General features: G+C 35.4%; 1 long non-coding RNA gene across 9 annotated transcripts in view; it reads left to right on the top strand.

The window, feature by feature from the left end:
* The window catches only part of LOC141544785 (uncharacterized), a 178793-nt gene that overhangs the window by 31777 nt on the left and 126903 nt on the right, over nucleotides 1–20113 (top strand). For 3 of the 9 annotated variants that reach the window (XR_012482801.1, XR_012482803.1, XR_012482807.1), the window contains exons 1-2: nucleotides 17181–17770; nucleotides 18789–18916. This is a non-coding gene — a long non-coding RNA (uncharacterized LOC141544785). Of the gene's footprint in view, nucleotides 1–17180; nucleotides 17771–18788; nucleotides 18917–20113 lie in introns of those variants that run through there. The other 6 variants (XR_012482800.1, XR_012482802.1, XR_012482804.1 and 3 more) reach the window with 6 other exon arrangements.

The raw sequence follows: 20113 nt of genomic DNA on the forward strand, positions 1-20113 counted from the left end.
GATTACCAGCTCTGTATTTCCCATCATCCTATGTTCTTTCCTGTATATATTTTTGTTCTCTCTTTCTATCCTGTTCTTAGTCCTGTTTTTTTTAATCCATCCCACTGATTGTCTTATCTCCTATCTTAGAAGTGTTTTTATTAACCCACTCTACCCACTACCTTATCTTCTACCAACTCTTCCCCTTTCTCTTAACTTTTTTTTCCTAGTGTTTCTGCCCTAACTTCTATCCTGTCCCTCCCTTTTCTTCTTTCTACTTATACTTCTTTATAGAATTAAATAAATTTTTATATCCAACTGAAAGATTGTTATTCCCTCTTAGAGCCAAAACTAACAAGATCAAGCTTTAGACAATGCTTATCCTCCCCCCTTTCCCCCCTCAATTGTAATAGGTCTTTTGAGCTTCTTGGTGTAAACTAATTGTCCCATTATACCTGTCCTTTCCTCTTTTCCCAGTACAGACCTTTTTTCATCTCTTAATGTCTTTTTCTTTGATGTCATCACATTAGAATCCTTTCACAACCACACCTTTATGTGATGCCCCTTTTTGTCTGCCCCAGTGTTAGATACAGTTCTCAAGAGCTATAGATATTGTTTTTCCATCTAGGGTTGTAATCTTTTAAAAATATATTTCCCCTGTTAACCATTCTATGTTTCTCTTCAGTCCTGTGTTTGTAGATTAAATTTTCTGTTTAATTTGTTTTTTTTTTTCAAAAGAAAGTATTGAAAGTCTCTTACTTCATTGGAGCTCCATCTCCTCCCCTGAAAGATGATGCTGAATTTTGCTGGGTAGTTAATTCTTGGTTATAGTCCCAAGTAGGTCCTTTGCCTTCCAGAATATGGTATTCCAAGCCCTCTGATCCTGGGTAATCCTGACCGTTGCTCCTTGAAATTTGAATTGTTTTTGTCTGGTAGCTAGTAGTATTTTTTCCTCAAGATTATAGTTTTGGAGTTTTGCAACAATGTCCTTGGGGTTTTCCTTGTGGATCTCTTTCCGCAGGTGATCAATGAATTCTTTCAATGAGTATTTTCCCCTCTGTTTCTAGAATGTTGGGGCAGTTTTTGTTAATGACCTCTTATAGAATGCCATCCAGGCTCTTTGTTTGGTCATGGCCTTTAGATAATCCAATAATTTTTAAATTGTCTCTTCTGTATGTATTTTCCAGAACAGGTATTTTGCCAATGAAGTATTTCACATTTTCTCCATTTTTTCATTATTTTTAGTTTGTTTGATTACTTTTTGATATCTCACATATCTTTTTGATATCATTGGCTTCCATTTGCCCTATTCTAATTTTTAATGTGAAATTTTCTTCAGTTACCTTTTGTATTTCTTTTTCCTTTTGGTTTATTCTGCTGTTTAAGTAGTTGTTTTCTTCAGACATTTTTTCATTCCTTTTCCAAACTATTGACTCTCTCTTGCATATCTCTCATTTCTTTTCTCATTTTTATTTTTACCTCTTTCTTATTTACCCTTTGAAGTCTTTTATGAATGTTTCCAAGAAGCTTCTTTGGTCTTGAGCCCAAATTATCTCACTCTTTTGAGATTTCCTCTGTGGACATTCTGTCCTCATCTGAGTTTATGTTTTGGCCCTCCCTATCACCATAGTAGCTTTCTATACTCAAGTAAGGTTTTTTTTCATTTCTTGTTCATTTTCTTTCCTTTTCTTTTGTTATTTTATCTTTTTTTTTTTTATTTTTAAGGTATAGCTCTGTTTACTGAGGTAAAAGGGGTGCTGTCTCAAGCTTCCTATACAGTTCTAAGCCTTGGCTTTGGGCACTAGGGCCCCTTGTGTTTGCAAGGGGTAACTTAGCCTGCTCTTTTCAGGAAACATCCTGGTATCCCAGAATTTGCCTTTTGAGCTGGAACTAGAAGCTGCCCTTCCTGCTGTGCTCCTCTGCTGAGGCAGAACTGAAGGTCTTAGTTGCTAATTTGCTATTATTCAAGATACTCTCACTGTCTTTCCCAGTCTATCTGAGCCAGGCTGAACACCCTTTTCAGCCTAGTGAGGCTAACCTTTCTTGAAGTTTTTTTTCAGTCTATCCTGAGCTAGAGAGTGATTTCATTCCATCAGACTGTTCAGAGGTTTGGTTTCACATTGTTTTCAAAGAAAACTGTATTTTCATTTTTTTTGGTATTGTTTACTTGTTTGCCTTTTATTTTCTTTCTCATCTTTTTTTCCCTTTCTGATTTGATTTTTTTTGTGTAGCATGATAAATATGGAAATATGTATAGAAGAACTGTACATATTTGACATATTTTGGGTTATTCACAAAAAGGTGAAAATGCTATGCTTTGATTCACATTCAGTTTCCTTAGTTCTCTTTCTAGATCCGGATGGCTGATGTATACTTTAAAAAAAAGAAAAAAAAAAAAACAACTTCCTTTTTGGAGCCTTATGTTCCAAATTTTTCTTCCACTCTTCCTCTTCCCCCTCCTCTATTCAATATTTTTGTACATATAAATCCTTTTGCCTTTTCTTTGATCTCTTTGGTATACAGGTCTAATAGTTATATTTCTGGGTAAAAGGATGTGGTATAATTTAACAGCCCTTTGGGCAAAGTTCTGAATTATTCTCCAGAATGATTGGACTAGTTCACAACTGCACCACAAATGAATTCATATCTTAATTTTTTTTCAAATTCCATCCAGCTTAATTTTCCCTTTTTGTCATGTTACTGAATCTGATAGGGTTGAGGTGGTATCTGAGTTGTTTGAATTTACATTACTCTAATCAGAGAATTTTTGATGTTATTGTTGATAGAAATTATTTCTTCTTCTGAAAATTATTTGTTCTTATCCTTTGATATTTTGTCAACTGAGAATGGCTCTTATTTTTATAAACTAGTTCAGTTCCCTATATATTTGAGAAATAAAAACTTTATTGAGAAACTTGCTATAAAAATTTCTCTAATTTCTTGTTTTCCTTTTATTTTGGCTACATTTATTTTGTTTGTGTAAAAGCTTTATAATTTCATGTAATAAAAATTATTTATTTTACTGTCTATAATCCCTTCTCTGTCTTATTCAATCATAATTTTTCCCTTACCCATATATCTGACAGGTACATTTTCCCATGCTTCCCCCATTTACTTTGAAACCACTCTTTAAGTCTAAATTATTTTTCTATTTTGATCTTATCTTGATATACTATGCAAGATATTGGCCTTGCCTTGTTTCTGTAAAATTGTATTGTGTAACTAATTTATCCCACTGATTGACCACACTATTTCTTAGGCAGTACCAGATTTATTTTGATCGTTTGTGGTTGTTATTGTTCAGTTGTTACTTATTAAATGACTTCATGAACCATACTGTCCATAAGATCTTTTTGGTGAAGATACTATAGTGGTTTGCCATCCCTCCAGTGGATTAAGCTGGAAGTTAATATGACTCATGAATTATGCATATATTTTCCTAAGTTTTCTAAGATTTTATTCAGTTCCTTAACTTCTTTCTTATTTATTTTAAAATTAGCTTTATCTAGAGTTGATAAGGGAAAGTTAAAGTCTTCCACAAATATAGTTTTATTATTTCCTTGTATAATTGATTTCAATTTTCCTTTAATAATATGGCTGCCATGTCATCTTAGTATTGATATTACTTCATTATCTATGGTACCTTGTAACAAAATGTACTTTTCTTCATTTTCTCTTTTAATTGGGTCTATTTTTGCTTTTTCTTTTTCTGAAATCATCATTGCTATCTCTACCTTCTTTATCTCAGCTGAAGTACAATAGATTGTTTTCTATTATCTTATTTTAGCTGTGTGTGTGTGTGTGTGTGTGTGTGTGTGTGTGTGTGTGTGTGTGTGTGTGTTAAATGCATTTCTTATAAACAACATATTATTGGATTCTGGTCCCTAATCCATTCTGCTATTTACTTTCATTTTATGGGTGATTTCATCCCATTTACATTCACAGTTATAATAATTACTAGCTGTGCGTTACCCTCCATCACAGTTTCTTCCATTTCTTCTTTTTTCTTTATTTTTATGCTATCCCTCTTCTGTTTTGCTTCTGATAGCTGCCTTCTTTTCTCAATCCTCTTTTTAAATCACCTTTCTCTTTCTTTTATCCCATTTCTCTGAATTGAGTATGTATATGTATTTTCTATCTTTCTGAGAGCTTCCAAAGCTGCTGTTGCTTCTGTCACCACCACCGACTTTCTGAACTTCACTGTATTGATACCCCCAGAAGTCTTCAGTCCTGTTAACTGAATGGAAAATGAATTGGATTGAATAGTGTCTTCAGGACATCCCCAATTAAAATCTAATTTCAGTAGCCCAGGTGACAGTTGATGAGTGCCTGTAGTGGTTGTTGTCATGTGCCTAAATATGGGATCCTATATAATAGATGTTTTGAAGGTAGAATTCATAAAATTGGAAATATGGCCTAAGAGACACAGAATAGTCAAGATTTCTAATAAAATGGTAAGTGTGGGTGACTGGGACAATACCAGTGTTCCTGACAATAATAAGGAATCTAGGAAAAGGGGAGAATGAGAGAGAGATAATAAGTTTTGTTTTGAACATGTTGAGATAACGTTGGAACTTTCAGTTCAAAATGTCTAAAAGGCAGTTGCCAATATAGGACTGGAGCTATGAAGAGACATTTAGGTAAAATATATAGATTCTAGAAATCATCTGGATAGAGATGATAATTGAACTCAGATGAACTGATGAGATCACCAAACTATGTAGGGAAAAAGAGAAAGGAGAAATTTGGAAAATACCCATATTTAGTTGCCATAAATAGACGAAAATCCAGTGAAGGGGACTAAGAAAGAACAGTCAAACATATAAGAGCAGGACCAAGAGAAAACAGTGCCACAAAAGCCTGATCTTGAGAGGAGAGAGTACCCTAGATGAAAAGATGTGTCATTGGGACTTTTAGCATTGTAAGAAGTTGAGGTTATGAATATAGTCATTTCCATGGGTACTGGAAATTTTGACAAGAAGTGCTAAACCAACACCTACTTCACAGGCTGAGAATACTAGTAGGATAAGAGGAGTTATAGATGCAGAAAACCTGCAGAAATGGTGTCATTTGACAAATGTTACTGAAGTTAAAGATCAGGAATGACAAAAGGCCAGTGAGCATCACAGGGAGGAGCTCATGCCCATTAGGTTGTAAGCTCCCAGAAGGCAGGGACTGCCTTTTGCTTCTTTTATTATCCCCAGTTAATCCATATGGTCAGTTCTAGTTTGGCAATACTTCCTTCTTCCCTGAAGAATCACTGAAACCTTACAAAGTATCTTGGAGTTTACAGGTTAGATTTAAAAAAAAAAAAGCTTTAAACCCAAAGCACTCTGCTTCTCATTAATTACCCAACAATAATTTTCAGCTCAAGCCTTGTGTGGTCTCTTATGTCTCAGAATGAGTATAAATTACTATTATTTCTATTTTGGCCAGAAATCCTGAGCATCTTTTCCTTCCAGACTGATTTGACTAGGTGAGAGAGGTTATTCTTTGTCTCATTTCTTACCTAACCTTAAGTACTGAATGGAAGTTGCCTCAGACAAATTAAGTCATGGGAAAGACTTTAACTTAAAAAAACCCCAAGGTATCCCACTGTATCCAGAGCCATCTCCAGTCATCCTGAGCTATATCTGGTCACTGGACCAACATAGCTCTGAAGGAGAAAGTGAGGTTGATGACATCACACAGCCCTCCCTCACTTAAATCCAATTTGCTTTCATGTCATAGAATCATCTTGATGTCACTGGTGCACTTTGAGAATGAAGGACAAAAAATATAATATCTCCAGCACTTAGTACAGTGCCTGATACATAGTAGGCACTAAATAAGTTATTATTGATGGATTTATAACTGAACTGGGCTTTGAAGGAGGCTGAGGATTTTAAATAGGGTTAAGGTAGGAATATTTTATAGCTGTGGTCTTTTGTTTTCAGAGGATCAATGGCATGTCTTGACTTTTGAGTGAATGGATCAGCCTCAAAGTCCAGAGGTAGGATGGAAATCAAGATGACTGGCCATGGCCTGGGAAGACACCAAGGTCATCCACTCAACACAATGAGACATAATATGTGGAGATGTGAGAAGAGATAGGGAATTCTGTAACTTTCCTGGAAAATAGAGTAACTGAACTCTATATAAATGGATTTATATTTTATTCACATAACAGTCATGACACAAAAGGCTTAAGAATTTTCATTTTAAAATTTCCTAGCCTGGACAGAGAATATGAAGGGCTTTAAAGGCCAGTCGAAGAAATTTATATTTTCTCGTGGATGTAATATGGAACCACTGAGGCTTCCTAATTAAGTATTATATAGTCAGAGAAGGAAAAGAAGTAAGTTTCTAGAAGACAAGGCTTGGTTTATTCTTTTTAAGCACAGAGTCTGCCATATAATACATGTTTCAAAAAATTTTGTTAGCTAAATGTCTGACCTGTTTTTGAGGAATATCAACTCAGCAGTTTAGTGAGCATGGATTAAAGAGGGGAAATCAATTAAATAGAAGGAAGACCTGTTAGTCTGCTGAAATAGTCCAGACAAGAGGCAATGAGCCACTGAGCCCTTTAGTTCACCTGGTGTGATGGGTTTGATTTTTTGCTCCATGCAAGAAGGTCATTTGCAAGTGTTTACAAAATGCTCGGCCATTGCATTACCTCCTGTCAAAGCTCTCTTTTGTGGAGTTGATGCTAAGTACGTAAGTGGTTTATAAAATGACCCCTATGGTGGTTGCTGATAGAAAATGATGGGAGAATATGCACAGGACCAGTGATTGAAAATTACTACTTACTGGCAAGCTAACGTTTTGTTAATGTGCTGGCTGAAAGTATTTGCATCCTTGGTTTAAGGCTCTGTCAGCTTAATAGATTTGACCATCAACCAGAAAATAAGAGATTTTAGTAGCAACCCACAAGCCATATTCAGTCTGCATCATGAAGCAGATGAAAGTCTTAAAGAAGCAGGTGGTAGTTAGTCTCTTAAAGAAGCTAATATATGTCGCATTGACACCCTGGGACCGACCTACTGTGTTTGCCTCCAGGAACTCTAACTCTAGGCTCCCTGGAAAAAAAGCAAAGGTGATAAAAATTAGTGACCATGGCAGAGCTGTAACTATGCCTAAAAATTAATTTTAGAAGAATGGGTGGGTACAGTGCCATATACGGGTCCAATGGACAATTTTATTGGTGCTATGATCATACTAGAGAGAGGACAATCAATTCCCAAAGGAATCTGGTCGTTTCTTGGTGAAGAAGAGTGCCATTGTTAAATGGTGTGTGGGAAAGAAATGCTTCTTTCCATGTCGGCCCTCTGAAGCAAGATCCATTTGTTCCATCCTAGTTACAACCCTGTGGCATCTACGGGGCAAAGTGAATAAAAAGTTGGGAAGGTTCCTCTTGGGGCTAGATGGCATACTGGATAGTGTACCAGCTCTATCCTGAGTCAGGAGATCCTGAGTTCAAATTTGACCTCAGACATTTAATACTTCCTAATTATGTGACCCTGAGCAAGGCACTTAACCCATTTACCTCATCAAAAAAGAAAAAAAAAAAAAGAAAAAGAAAAAGAAAAATAATTAAAACAGCTAGAAAGACTCCTCTTCCTGAGGTCAAATTTGACTTCAAACATAACTTGCTGTGTGACTCTGTGTAGTTACTCAATCCTATTTGCCTCAATTTCCCCAGCAGTAAAATGAGTTAGAAAAGGAAATGGTAAACCATTCCAGTAAACATTGACAAGATGGGGTCACAAAGAGTCAGATGTCACTTAAAAATGACTCAATAGTTACAACCCTACAGCACATAAGATTAAATTCATTGTATTGTTGCACTGAATATTGTTTTTTTCATAGCTTAATAAGGATTTGAGCTAGAAAGAACTTTGGAAATAACTGAATCCAATCTCCTCAATTTTCTGATGAACCAATTGAGAACCAGAGACAGGATTTTAAGCTAGAAGCCATCATTGAGAACATCTGGTCCTTGGACATCACTGTCCAATAGAAATATATGGAGTCTCAGGTCTTGATTTAAATTTTGGCTCCACTACTTGCTACTTGTGTGATCTTGAATGACTTTGAGTCAGTCAATCAATACTTTTAAAGTGCCTACTATGTGCCAAGCATTGTGCTAAGTGCTAGGAGACAATAGAAGGCAAAAAAAATCTTTTTTAATAAAGCTTTTTATTTTCAAAACACATGCATAGATAATTTTCAACATTCACCCTTGCAAAACCTTGTGTTTCAATTTTTTCTCCCTTCCTTCCTCCCACCCCCTACCCTAGGCAGCAAATAATCCAATATATGTAAAATATTTATTATTATTCTATACATATTTCCACAATTATCATACTGCCCAAGAAAAATCAGATTAAAAAGGAAAAAAATGAGAAAGAGAACAAAATGCAAGCAAACAACAACAAAAAGAGTGAAAATACTATGTTGTGGTTTGTACTCACTCTCCAGAATCCTCTCTCTGCATGCAGATGTCTTTCTTCATCAAAGAACATTAGAATTGGCCTGAATCATTTTGCTGTTGAAAAGAGTCATGTCCATCAGAGTTTATCATTGTATAATCGTATTGTTGCTGTGTATAATGATCTCCTGGTTCTGCTCACTTCACTTAGCATCAGTTCATATGTCTTTCAGAAATCATTCTGCTGATCGTTTCTTACAGAACAATAATATTCCATAACATTCACATCCCCATAACTTATTCAGTCATTCCCCAACCGATGAACATTCACTCAGTTTCCAGATCTTTGCCACTACAAAAAGGGCTGCTACAAATATTTTTATACATGTCGGTCCTTTTCTCTTTTTTATGATCCCTTTGGGATACAGGCTCAGTAGAGAGCACATAAACTAATGGGGGAGAAAACATGCCTCTAACTGTAAATCTATACTCCTATGATATCAAGTTATTTCCTGTCTCCTGTCTCCTGTCTCAGTTGAATCAGTAAATTGAGGGAATTGGACAGTGACTATGTATCAGAGACAGGATTTGAATCCAAGTTATCCAGATTCTGAAACTCTTTTTATCCCTATTCTATTCTCTCTCAGTAAATAAAATGGTCAATCATAAATAAAATAACTAAAGACAACAACAACAACAATAACTAACAGAGTTATTTTTTTTTGTTATGTCAGACACAATTTTAAGGGCTTTATGGTTATCATGTCATTTCATCCTCACAACTGGAAAGTGGGTGTTGTTATTATATCCATTTTTACAGTTAAGAAAACTGAGGAAAGCAGAAGTGAAGTGACCTGGCCAGGGTCATACAACTAATAAACATCTGAGCCTGGATTTGAACTCAGGACTTCCTAATTCCAGTCCCAGCATTCTCTCCATTGTGCCACCTTGCTGCAATAGAAATAATGCCCCAGAAGAAGTAAGTTCTTTAAATTGTCATTGATACATCTATCCAATACCAGTATTGTAAAAACAAAACAAAGCAAAACAAAACAAACAAACAAAAAAACCCACTCCATTTCTGTTGTACTCTCTAACTTCCTTTATTAGACATCATTGATCAATTGGGCAGTACAAAATAGTTAATCAAGAAATCTTGGTTCAAGTCCCACCTCATACACATCTAGTTATATGACCCTGGACCAGTCATTTAACATATATATGCTTTAGTTTTTTATTTGTATCCATGAAAGAGTCTTTTTCAATAGCCTCTATTATTTCTTTCAGTTTTAATTCTGTGGTCTTATTATTTCCTATCATTTATCAATTAGCACTGACTTCTTTGCCTTCCATTCTCCTCTGGCTACCACTCCTATATTTGTAGAAGTTAGCTCCCAACATGTTTTTATTTTCTTTTGTTAAATTTTAATTTTTTTCCTTTTTTTCCATTACCTTTCAACATTCATCTTTGCAGAACCCTGTTCCTAACATGATTTTTTTTATTTTATCATTCTGCTGCTTTCCAATTTTCAAAACTCTTCATTGATTCTATGTCTCAACAAAATTTGATGTTTGAAAGCCCTTTGATGCCACACAAAAACAACCACCATGACTTTCATCTTCTCTGCCATTCTATCTAGATCTTTTGCAGGAGAAAAGCACAAATTTCTTTAAACTCTGCCACTCCCATCCTCATCATCACCACACCAGAGAAACACATCTTGAAATTAGTTTGATCTGATAGGTCATTTGGGCTAATCTCTCACCTTATGGAGGAATCACTAATCAGGCCCTTATCCAACTTCTTAAAAGCTGAAGGAACCCAGGGCTTCCTAACAACATAACTGATTCCATTTTTCAACACGTCTACTTATTATGAAAGTCTTCTTTAAGATTAAATAAAATTTATCTTCTCATTGGTTAGAATTTAGATCCGCGTAAAAGTCCTTTAGAGGTTTGAAGACAGGTATTATGCTTTTCTTACCTCTAAATTGCCATCTATCTGCCCTAAAGTTTTTTTCTTCATATAACACTGATCATTCTCTTATGATTTCTTACCATATTCTTATAAATAACAAAGTTTGGATAAACTCACCAATCCAATCACCCTCATGTTGACACTATCTCCCATTCATTAATACACCTCTTGAAATCTGCTACCTAGAACCTATCCATTGTTCTAAATATGGTAGACAAAAAAGTAGAATTTTTCCTTCCCTTATTCTGATCACTTAAATCCATGTAAAAGTCCTTTAGATAACTTAAGACAATAACATGTTTTTCCTACTTCTTAACTGAAATTTATCTACCCTAATTTATTTTCTCAAATAACGCTGATCATTTTCTTATGAATTCTGACCATATTCTTATGAATAACAAAGTTTGGGTATACTCACCATTCCAGTCACCTTCATGTTGATACTGTTAATACCCCTCTTGAAATCTGCAACCTAGAAACTATTTATTACTCTAAATATGGTAGAGAGAAAAATAGGATTTTTCTTTTCTTTGTTCTGGTCACTATGACATAAGATGATCTTAACTTTTTTTTTTCTTGGAAGACACTATAGACTTAGATCATGCTTGTAATCTACCCAGCACCCTCAGTATTTTTCACACGAATTATTGTCAAGTCATTTTTCTGATATCCAGGACTTCATTGTTTTTTTGGAAGCCAAGTTTGAATCCTGTCCTTTGTCCCCATTAATATTTGCTTTCTTGGATTTAGCAAATTTTTCTAGTCTTTCCAAATGTTTGTTGGTTTTGATTCTATTATCTAATATATTAGATACTTTCCCCATCATTTTGCCATTAATAATGTAATTAGCTTGATTCCAATGCTTTATCCAAATCATCGATAAAGGGGTTGAACAAAGGAATCAAGTAAAGCATTCTTCAGCATACCACTCCAATGCTGTCCTATCTCCAAAATAGATGTTGATCAACTATTTCAATTAATTTATTCAATATGTAAGTATATTATTATCTTTCTCTTGACTAAATTATGGAAAACTTTGTCAGATGAGTTCTTGAAAATCTATATTCAGTTGATTCTCTCATACCTGATATTTAGTATAATGTATTATTATGTATCCTTTTTTCCCCTTGGACCATTGGAATTATAGGATTTATTTGAGGATCAGGCAGTTAGGAAGTATCTGAGGTTATATTTGAAATCAGGTCCTCCAGACTCCAGGGCTGGTGTTCTACTGCACCACCTAGCAGCCCTGGTGTGACACATTCTTATTATTAGTTAATTAATTAGTAACCTATGTTATAAAGTTTTTTTTTCTTTTTTTCATGGTGGGAAAATTAGGGGACATGTGCTTTTTTCTGTTCTCTGAAGTCACATAGAACCAATTGAATTTCTCTATCTCATAGTATCACTCCAAACTACTTGAACAAAATTATTATGTCTCCACTAAACGTCCTGGACTCTAAAGAACAATATGCCCAATATTCTTCTTCTATGCTATTATTAGCTTCAAAAATGGATAAGTTTCTTATCCATGCCATAAACCAGAGTCTATAAAATATGAAATTATGGCCATTTCGGTGAGTAGCTTCAACCATCCATTCTTCTCTGAACCAGCTTGCTTAACTCCAGTGTTTTTTTTAATATTCATTCTTTTCTATATGGCAACTCATCCCAACTTCTTAACATTGTTAGATATCATGATCCAAGTAAAAGCTCTGAAGTTTAAGGACCTGGGTTCAAATGATACCTCTGTGACTCAAGTTCACATAGACGTTAAGTAAGGAACATAATCTCTGTAGACTTCAGGTTTCTCATAGGTAAAGAGAAGGAGTGAATGTGATATTTAATATCTATAAATGATAATACCCCTTCATAACAATAATAAATAGCTAGCTTTTATAGAGAACTTTTAAATGTTATGTAAATTCATTATTATCTCATTCGACCTATAATTTTAGACTCCACATAAGCAGACTATTTCATATTTTACAATTACCCCTCTCACACACAACCATGTTCCCAGACACCTCTTTGAGAATGGTCTCTAGCTAAGTTTCCATGTAGGTAACTAGGTAGAGTGCTAAACCTGGAGACAGAGAGATCTCAGTTCAAATCCCACCTCAGGAACTTATTAGCTATGTGACATCAAGCAAGACACTTAATCTCTCTCTGCCTCAGTTTTCTCATCTGCAAAAAAAACTTATTAAGAAGAAATGAGTTAACATAAGTAAGAATCTTTGCAAACCTTATAATAGTCTATAAAATACTACTATTAGTAGCAGTAACAGCAGCACAGTAATGATAATCATGATCATTATTTAGTTCTGTCAACTTGGGTATGCTTCCCATTATTTTTGTTTTAGTTTGTTTGGATTTTTTTTTGTTTTGGTTTGTTTTTGAGAGGATCTAATCTCTTTTTCAAAATTCCCTCTCTTGTTCTAGTAGTGAGAACAAACATTTTCCATCTGGTCTGGTAATCTGTAGTGTGTTTCTAAAAATAATGTTTCTATAGTATCTATCTCCTTTTATCTTTATCTACCATATTTACACCCTCCAGTTTTCCCTAATATAGATTTGTATACTTAGATCTATTTCTCTTGAATAAGCTTATCTATGGTCACATCCTAGTAATGAATACTTCCCCACTATAATTCATGAGATTAATAGGTTCATATTTGCCTCCTTTGATTATAATTTCCAATTTACTCTTTTTGAAGACCTGAATTATGTCCAGAGACAATTGAAATTCTAAGTATTACCTGTTATCCACAGCTTTCTTATTTCAAAGAACCATAGGGTTGTAGAATTGGAAGGAACCTTAAAGGTCATCCAGTCCAATTACCACCTGAATCATGAAACCCCTCTTCAATATCCTTCCATCTCCTCCCAACCCAATTTGTTTTGCCAGGAGGTGCCCTTCATGTTAGAGAGATAAACATTTTGAAAGAATTGTTAGGTACTTCCTCCACTATCATTCTTCATTCACACCTGTTATCCTCCATAGCTTGTTTATTTATAAATGTGGATTTTGTACTCGATATTCTCTAAAGGCCCTTCAACTCTAAATTCTATGGTCCTATAATCTGGTTTTATAATCTTCCCCCCTTTAAATATTAGTTTAAAGGTCTCTTGATTAGGTCAAAGGATCACTTACCTATTATTTTCTTCCCCAGTTTCCTGAGAAACACTTGATTTTCTAAACGTAGGTTATTCTCTGATCATAAATCACAAAGACATAGCTTCTTCTTTGAAATTGTCTATGTAGCCGAAACTCACTTCCCATAATCTCCTTACTCTTCTAAAGATATGACCTATGTGTTAAAGAGATGAAAGTATTAACAAGTTATTAGATTTCCTAACAAGGATTCTTAATTACCTTAAAATGCCTTTTTACTTTTAAAAGTAGCTCAAGCCCCATCTACCTTCTGCATAAAGTTTTTTCCTGATTCCCAGCAGTTGCTATCACTCTTCTCCCAATCAGCTTATATCTATTTTTTATCCTGTTTGTGTATTCATATGTATTTTAGGATATAAGCTCCTTGATGGCAAGGGACTATTTTATTTGGGCCTTTGTATTCCCTGGTATCTAGCACAGTGCTAGGCACATAAGAGACATTTAATAAATGTATATTAATTGATTTATTAATCAATAGCAAATCTGATAGTTCTTGTCAAAGTTTTTATCCAATAGTGTGCTATAATTTCCAGCTGTAATCTATAGCTAAAATCCAGCTGTAAATTTCAGTTATGAAAGTACATAACTGGAAAGAGAATTAGGTGTCTTCTAGTTTAATATTCAGTTTAATGGATAGGTATGCAGTACAGGAGAAAGAGTGCTGGACTGGGAGACAAAGAACCAAGGTTCAGATCCTAGCTTTGCCTCCTTGACCTTTCTTAAACTTAGTTTCATCATCTATAAGATGAGAAGGTTTTGCTCAATGATTTCTAAAATCCCTCTTAGATTAAAAGCTGTGATACTTAGCTCTGAACTTTGCACTCGTCCTACAACCTCCTTGACAAGTGGTTTCCCAACTGCAGAATGAAAGTTCTCTTTGAGAAGAGAGATTGTTTTATTTTTTGTTTTTCTAAATTTGTCAACTTGAACTGTGCCAGGCACATAGGAGGTATTTGTTGACTCATTCATTAAATGACTTCTAATATTGCAAAACTCTTGGTACATGTTCCAAGAGACAGTAAAGCTCCAGATTAGTTATGTCAGATCAGCAAAAGATTACCTCAACATCCTTTTGTGTGGGTTGGATGTATCCTCTTCTTCCTAATGAGTATAATACTTTCTACTTGATCTTTCTAAGAAACTTGTCAAAATTAAAGTAAATAGATAGGAACAGAAACATCAGATCATAGATCTGGAAAGGATTGCAGAGATCACTTAGTCTGCCAGGCTTATTTTATAGATAAAAAAGCTAAATTCCAGAAAAATGAAGTTATTTATCCAAGCTCACTAAATAGATTAGTGATGAGAAACCTAGTCTTTGAGGGGCAGGATATATGGTATAATGAAATAATATATATTTTTAATTATGACGTGATAGATACAATAACTATGTTATATGTTATAGAAAACTTGGTAAGTATTGAACAATTTACAATGGCTTAGAATAAAGAGAAACCTAAGTTTGGATCTTGCCTCTGAAATGCAAGGAGACAGTGTGGTGCAAGGAAAAAATGCTACATTTGGAGTCCAAAGAACTAGATTCAACCCCCCCCCTTCTTACTACCCATATGAATTTAGGCAAGACTTTGGTTTCTGTGGCCTCAGTTTCTGTATCTGTATCTGTAACATGAAGATGTTGAACTAAATGATCTTTAAGGTTCCTTCCAGCTTGGGATCCAAGATCCCATGACCAAGTCCTTAGTTTCTCTATATTTCAGTTTCTTCATCCATATAATGGGAATGATAATAATAGCTCCAACTTCTTACCCAGAGTGGTTGTAAGGATCAGATAAGATAGTATCTCCAAATGCCTTTGTAACCCTTAAAGGGCTTTATGAATGCCAGTTATTGTTATTAACAATCAACAAGTTATAGCACTTCTACCTCAACCAATTCTGTAAGCAATCTAATTTTTTAAAATTTAAATTTCTAATTTTTACTTGGGTTTTATGTAACTTGCCATTTTAAAACTCATTACTCCACCCAGATTACTTATGAACTTTGTAAGTAAATTGCTAACTGCATTATTGCTATAACAATGTGAAAAAAAATTCTTTTCAGGGCCAAGAGTTTATTTGTAATCCATCTCTAGCTTCATGACAAGAATTCAATATATTTAATAAGGAGATACAATCTTTGTGAAGAACTGAAATTCTCCCAGGATTACCGTAACCTATGCCTAGGATTATTCATGTAGCAACGTTATTAAGTGATATGAGAGTTGAAATCAAATCAGTCCAACTTTGAAAATTCATCTAAAGCTACATTTTAATTGGGAAAAGCCTAGCCCAGTATAGTATTGCAATAAATTATGACTCCACACAATGGCCAGACTTTCCGTGCCCTTGCTTAATTAAGGGTTAGTCTAAAAAACACAGGTTTCCTTGGGTTTGGATGTTCTTTGACCATGGCCAGCCAGGGCTACTTGGCCCGGGACAATGGGCTTGCCTTGGCAGAGCAGATGAAAATTGAACCAAGTATTGGAAAAGGCTAAGGGAACAATGCCTAGGACAGATGTCTCATCCCCCCAACTAAAACAACCCTAGAGAAAACGTTCTGGTAATGACCTTTTATGCCTAACAGGCTCCGGCATCTGGAGCAATGTCAGCAATATTAAAGCCTTTTATGAAAGGATTATGTTTTGCATGATGAGTGTTTTAATATGAAGACTGTAGGTAGTGGCAAAACAGAACTACATTTAAGCGGGGATAATTATGTGGGTTCAAGCAAAATTATTTCCTCTCGTGCTGCTCTGTTGATATAGGAAAATAATTTTTAAAGGTTAATTCGGCAACCTCTTGCTAACCTTTGTTAATTTTAAATATTTCTGGCATTGGGTGCGCGCCTGTGACTCGACTACCTTTTTATGTCGACAGTTGGTAGCAAGGAGCCACTGGGAGCTCGGAGGGGAGCGGCTCTTCAGCCAATCTGGGATAAAAGGGGAAAATGGAATCACTATGGAAACTGCAGGAAGGATCTAAAAAGCTTTCTTTTGAGAATAAATGTCTGATGTTTGTGACTTGGGGGGGGCGTGTTAGGAGGTAGGGGGGAAGGAAAGAAAAAAAAAATCATCAATCTGTAGGATGCTTTCACCAGTGATCCGTTATTGCCGCAAGTGCCAAGTCTATACAGGCTGACCTTAGCTTTATTAAGCTCTTTCTGCTCGCGGAGAGTTACTATTCAACAGGAGAAAAAAAAAAAAAAAAAGCTGCAGTCTGCTAAGAGGAGTGTGTGTGTGTGTGTGTGTGTGTGTGTGTGTGTGTGTGTGTGTGCACGCGCTCTCGTGAGCGTGTATCTTAGTGGGGCATGAGGGAGAGGGAGAAACTCAATTTTTAAAAAAAGATTCATTTTTGTTTCTTTCCTAGTTTTCTTTTCTACCTTTATTCTGATGGAATAATGGACTAATGTTCCTGTATGTGTGTGTGTGTGTGTGTGTGTGTGTGTTTGTGTGTGCTCTCGTGAGTGTGTATCTTAGTGGGTCATGAGGGAGAGGGAGAAATTCATTTTGATTAATTTTTCTTTATTTCCTAGTTTTCTTTTCTATCCTTATCCTGATGAAATAATGGACTGATGTTCCTGTCTTTGTGTGTGTGTGTGTGTGTGTGTGTGTGTGTGTGTGTGTGTGTGTGTGTGTGTATTTAGAAATCAGCAACTCGGGAAACCAAATATAATTTAGAAAACTATATTTCTTCTTCCATGTCTGACTTTAATCTAACATTGAGGGGAAAAAAATCCCACCAACCCAACCCTTTGCCCCTCTCCCACCAATCCCCAAGCTGATAAATAGGAAGGAGAGGCAGAAGCCCTCCCTCACTTCAGTACCTTGGGCCTCCAGGAGTGAAAAATGAAGGTGCTGATGACCAACCGGAAGAGCTCTAGTGAACCTATTTAAACAACAGGCAGCAACAGATACCTGTCTCAGTAGAGGCGTTCCCGAGCATCACTGAGAATCCCTAAAGGGACAGAACCCTCTTTTTTTTCCTTTTTCTTTCTTTTCTCCTTTTCTTTCTTTCTTTATTTTTGTTTAAATAGGGAGACTGTATAACAGTAGGGTTGGGTACTCTATAAACACCTGTGGAAGAGGAAGACGGGAGGAGAAGAGGACATGAACCGGTTGTCTCCATCAGAAATCTTCTGTAGGAGAGAAAACACCCTTTCCTGGGAGAAGGAGGGGGGAGAAAAGAAAGAAGGGGAAGAGCAGCAGGAGGAGGAAGACTAGAACATCCTAGTAAGTAGACCTCTTTTTGTGCTGCATCAGCGCAATCTGTGTTTGTCTTTGTCTTAATTAAGAACCAGCCGATACTTCCACTGGCCAGATCTCCTAGAGATAAGGACCTGCTTTTGGAGATCAGGGCAACTTTGCCCCATTTCTTTTTTTGTTTTTTTTCCTTTTTTTTTTTTTTTCTGAATGCATTAGAATGTCAAAGATTGATGAGCGTGGTAATTGATTCCATATCGTCATGCTGTATTTAGACAATTATAAACACTGCTAATCTAATGTTTCAGGGCACTTATGAACAATTAGTGATCCTACGCTAGATTCACACACGTGCATTGGATGATAAGGATGAAGTAGAAATGTTGTCACCAGTGTCCTGTGAATCTAAATATGACTATTTTCAACAAAAGGATGACTGGAAAGGGAAAAAAGAGAACACTATTCCCATGCTTTTCAAGCCAAATTATTCCAGCAGCAAAAAGAGTAGAATTTTTCTAGTAGTAAGCATGCTTTAAAAAAGAAAGAAAGAAAGAAAAAGAAATGAAGAGGAAAAAACTCAATTAACAAAGAATTTAAGTTATTTTATTATTATGTGTGCTTCCAATGTAAATGTAAATAGTGCCCTCAATATTTAGTTCGCGGACCTTATGAAACTGATTTGTAATGCATTTGGTCAGCTTATAGGGAATGGAAAAGAATAATACAGTCTTTAAAAAATCATAGTAACCTGTGTGTGTATGTATGTGTCTTCCTTATAGCATTAATACAGAACCACATCAACACAGATAGCCATTTAAAAAAAAAAATTCAAAATGACTCATACATATTGACTTCATGGCAGTTTTTGTGCATATAATGAAAACCAATTATCTGTGGAGAAAATTTGACTGTGAAGGAAATTAAATTGGTTTTTAAAGACTTCCTTAAACAGCAGTAGCTAGGGAGAGGTCCAATAACACTTTAGCTCTGAATTGTAATGGCTTTGCCATATTAATAAATCATGCTTTATCCTGACTTTTATCGAAAGATGTGGATGGGGAAGACTGCACACGGCGGGATGAAGGCAGAGGGGCTGGTCTTTGCTGTGGCTTTCATGTCTCAGGTTACTCTACCAGCGGTCCAGGCACGTTGGAAGACACTCTGGATGGGGGGAAGGTAAGTCCAAACTAGCTCAACAATGAAAACTAGTTACGATGCAGTTAGCAAAAAAAATTGGTTATTGCCTTATAAATGATAGATGGAAATATTGTGTTCTAGGCTACACTTTGATTTTAAAAGGTAGGAAGAAAATGTTTTCATAAAAATCTCTGGCTCCTCCTCCTACCATTGTGTTCAATAACTTCCATGAAAAAAGAATACTGTTGTTTTCAGCATCAGATCTTTTGGGTCATTTAGAAAAAAATTTATTTTTATAAATTATTGTTCATTATGTCTAGATGTCTAGGAATAAAGGAGATTTTTTTGAACATGAAAAACATATTGCTCCAGTTACACAAACAATGCAGATATTTTTTCTTTGTTTCAACCCATGATGTTAACATTGACTTTTCCATATGTATTCAGTCCTGGTATTAACTGTTCAGTAACTAGAAAAAGAGGGTAAAGAAATGTGTTTTAGTCAAATAAGAGATTTTGGCCTCTAGAATCAAAGTGTGTTGGATCATTAATAAGTCCAAAACATTTCCTTGATTCTTTCTCAAGAAGAAAATCTGTCCAGTTCTTGTAACTTTAAGAAATTGATTAGATGAACTTGGTAAGATTTTACGAAATCTGTACAAAAAAACTTTGTACCTTTAGAACTTGATGTGACTCAAATGATGATCAAAAGTTCCTGTTCATTATTTCTAACCAAAGAAATCTGATGACCCCATGTGTTAAATACTCTGGGGCTCTTAATGTACCAAGCAATTATTAGGATAGCTGCTATTACTAAGCTTTTAAAATATGGAGTGTATGTTTTTGGGTCAGCTTCATGAGAAATGAGCCTTTGAAAGTGACTTTTCAGAGCTGCATCTGCATTACAAATATACACAGAAATTCGATCCTTTGCCATCAACTGCATTCAAGATCTTAAATATTATAATAATCTGGTTAGTTGCAGTTTCCCAAGTGCCTGCATTCTATGACCAAACATTTCTTGGGCTCATGGCTTTTGGCAGACAGATGTTTGCTTAGCTGTGTGATCCTGTGCAAGTCACTTGATCGCCATCTGTCTCAGTTTCCTCATTTGTCATAAAATAACAACCCATCTTACAGGGTCATGAGAGCAAAATAAAATGATACACATAAAGTACTTTGCAAGCCTTAAAGTATTTGCAAATGTTAACCATTTTTATGCTATTCACTGAAATA

This window comes from Sminthopsis crassicaudata, chromosome 5, assembly GCF_048593235.1.
Source record: "Sminthopsis crassicaudata isolate SCR6 chromosome 5, ASM4859323v1, whole genome shotgun sequence".
NCBI lineage: Eukaryota > Metazoa > Chordata > Mammalia > Dasyuromorphia > Dasyuridae > Sminthopsis > Sminthopsis crassicaudata.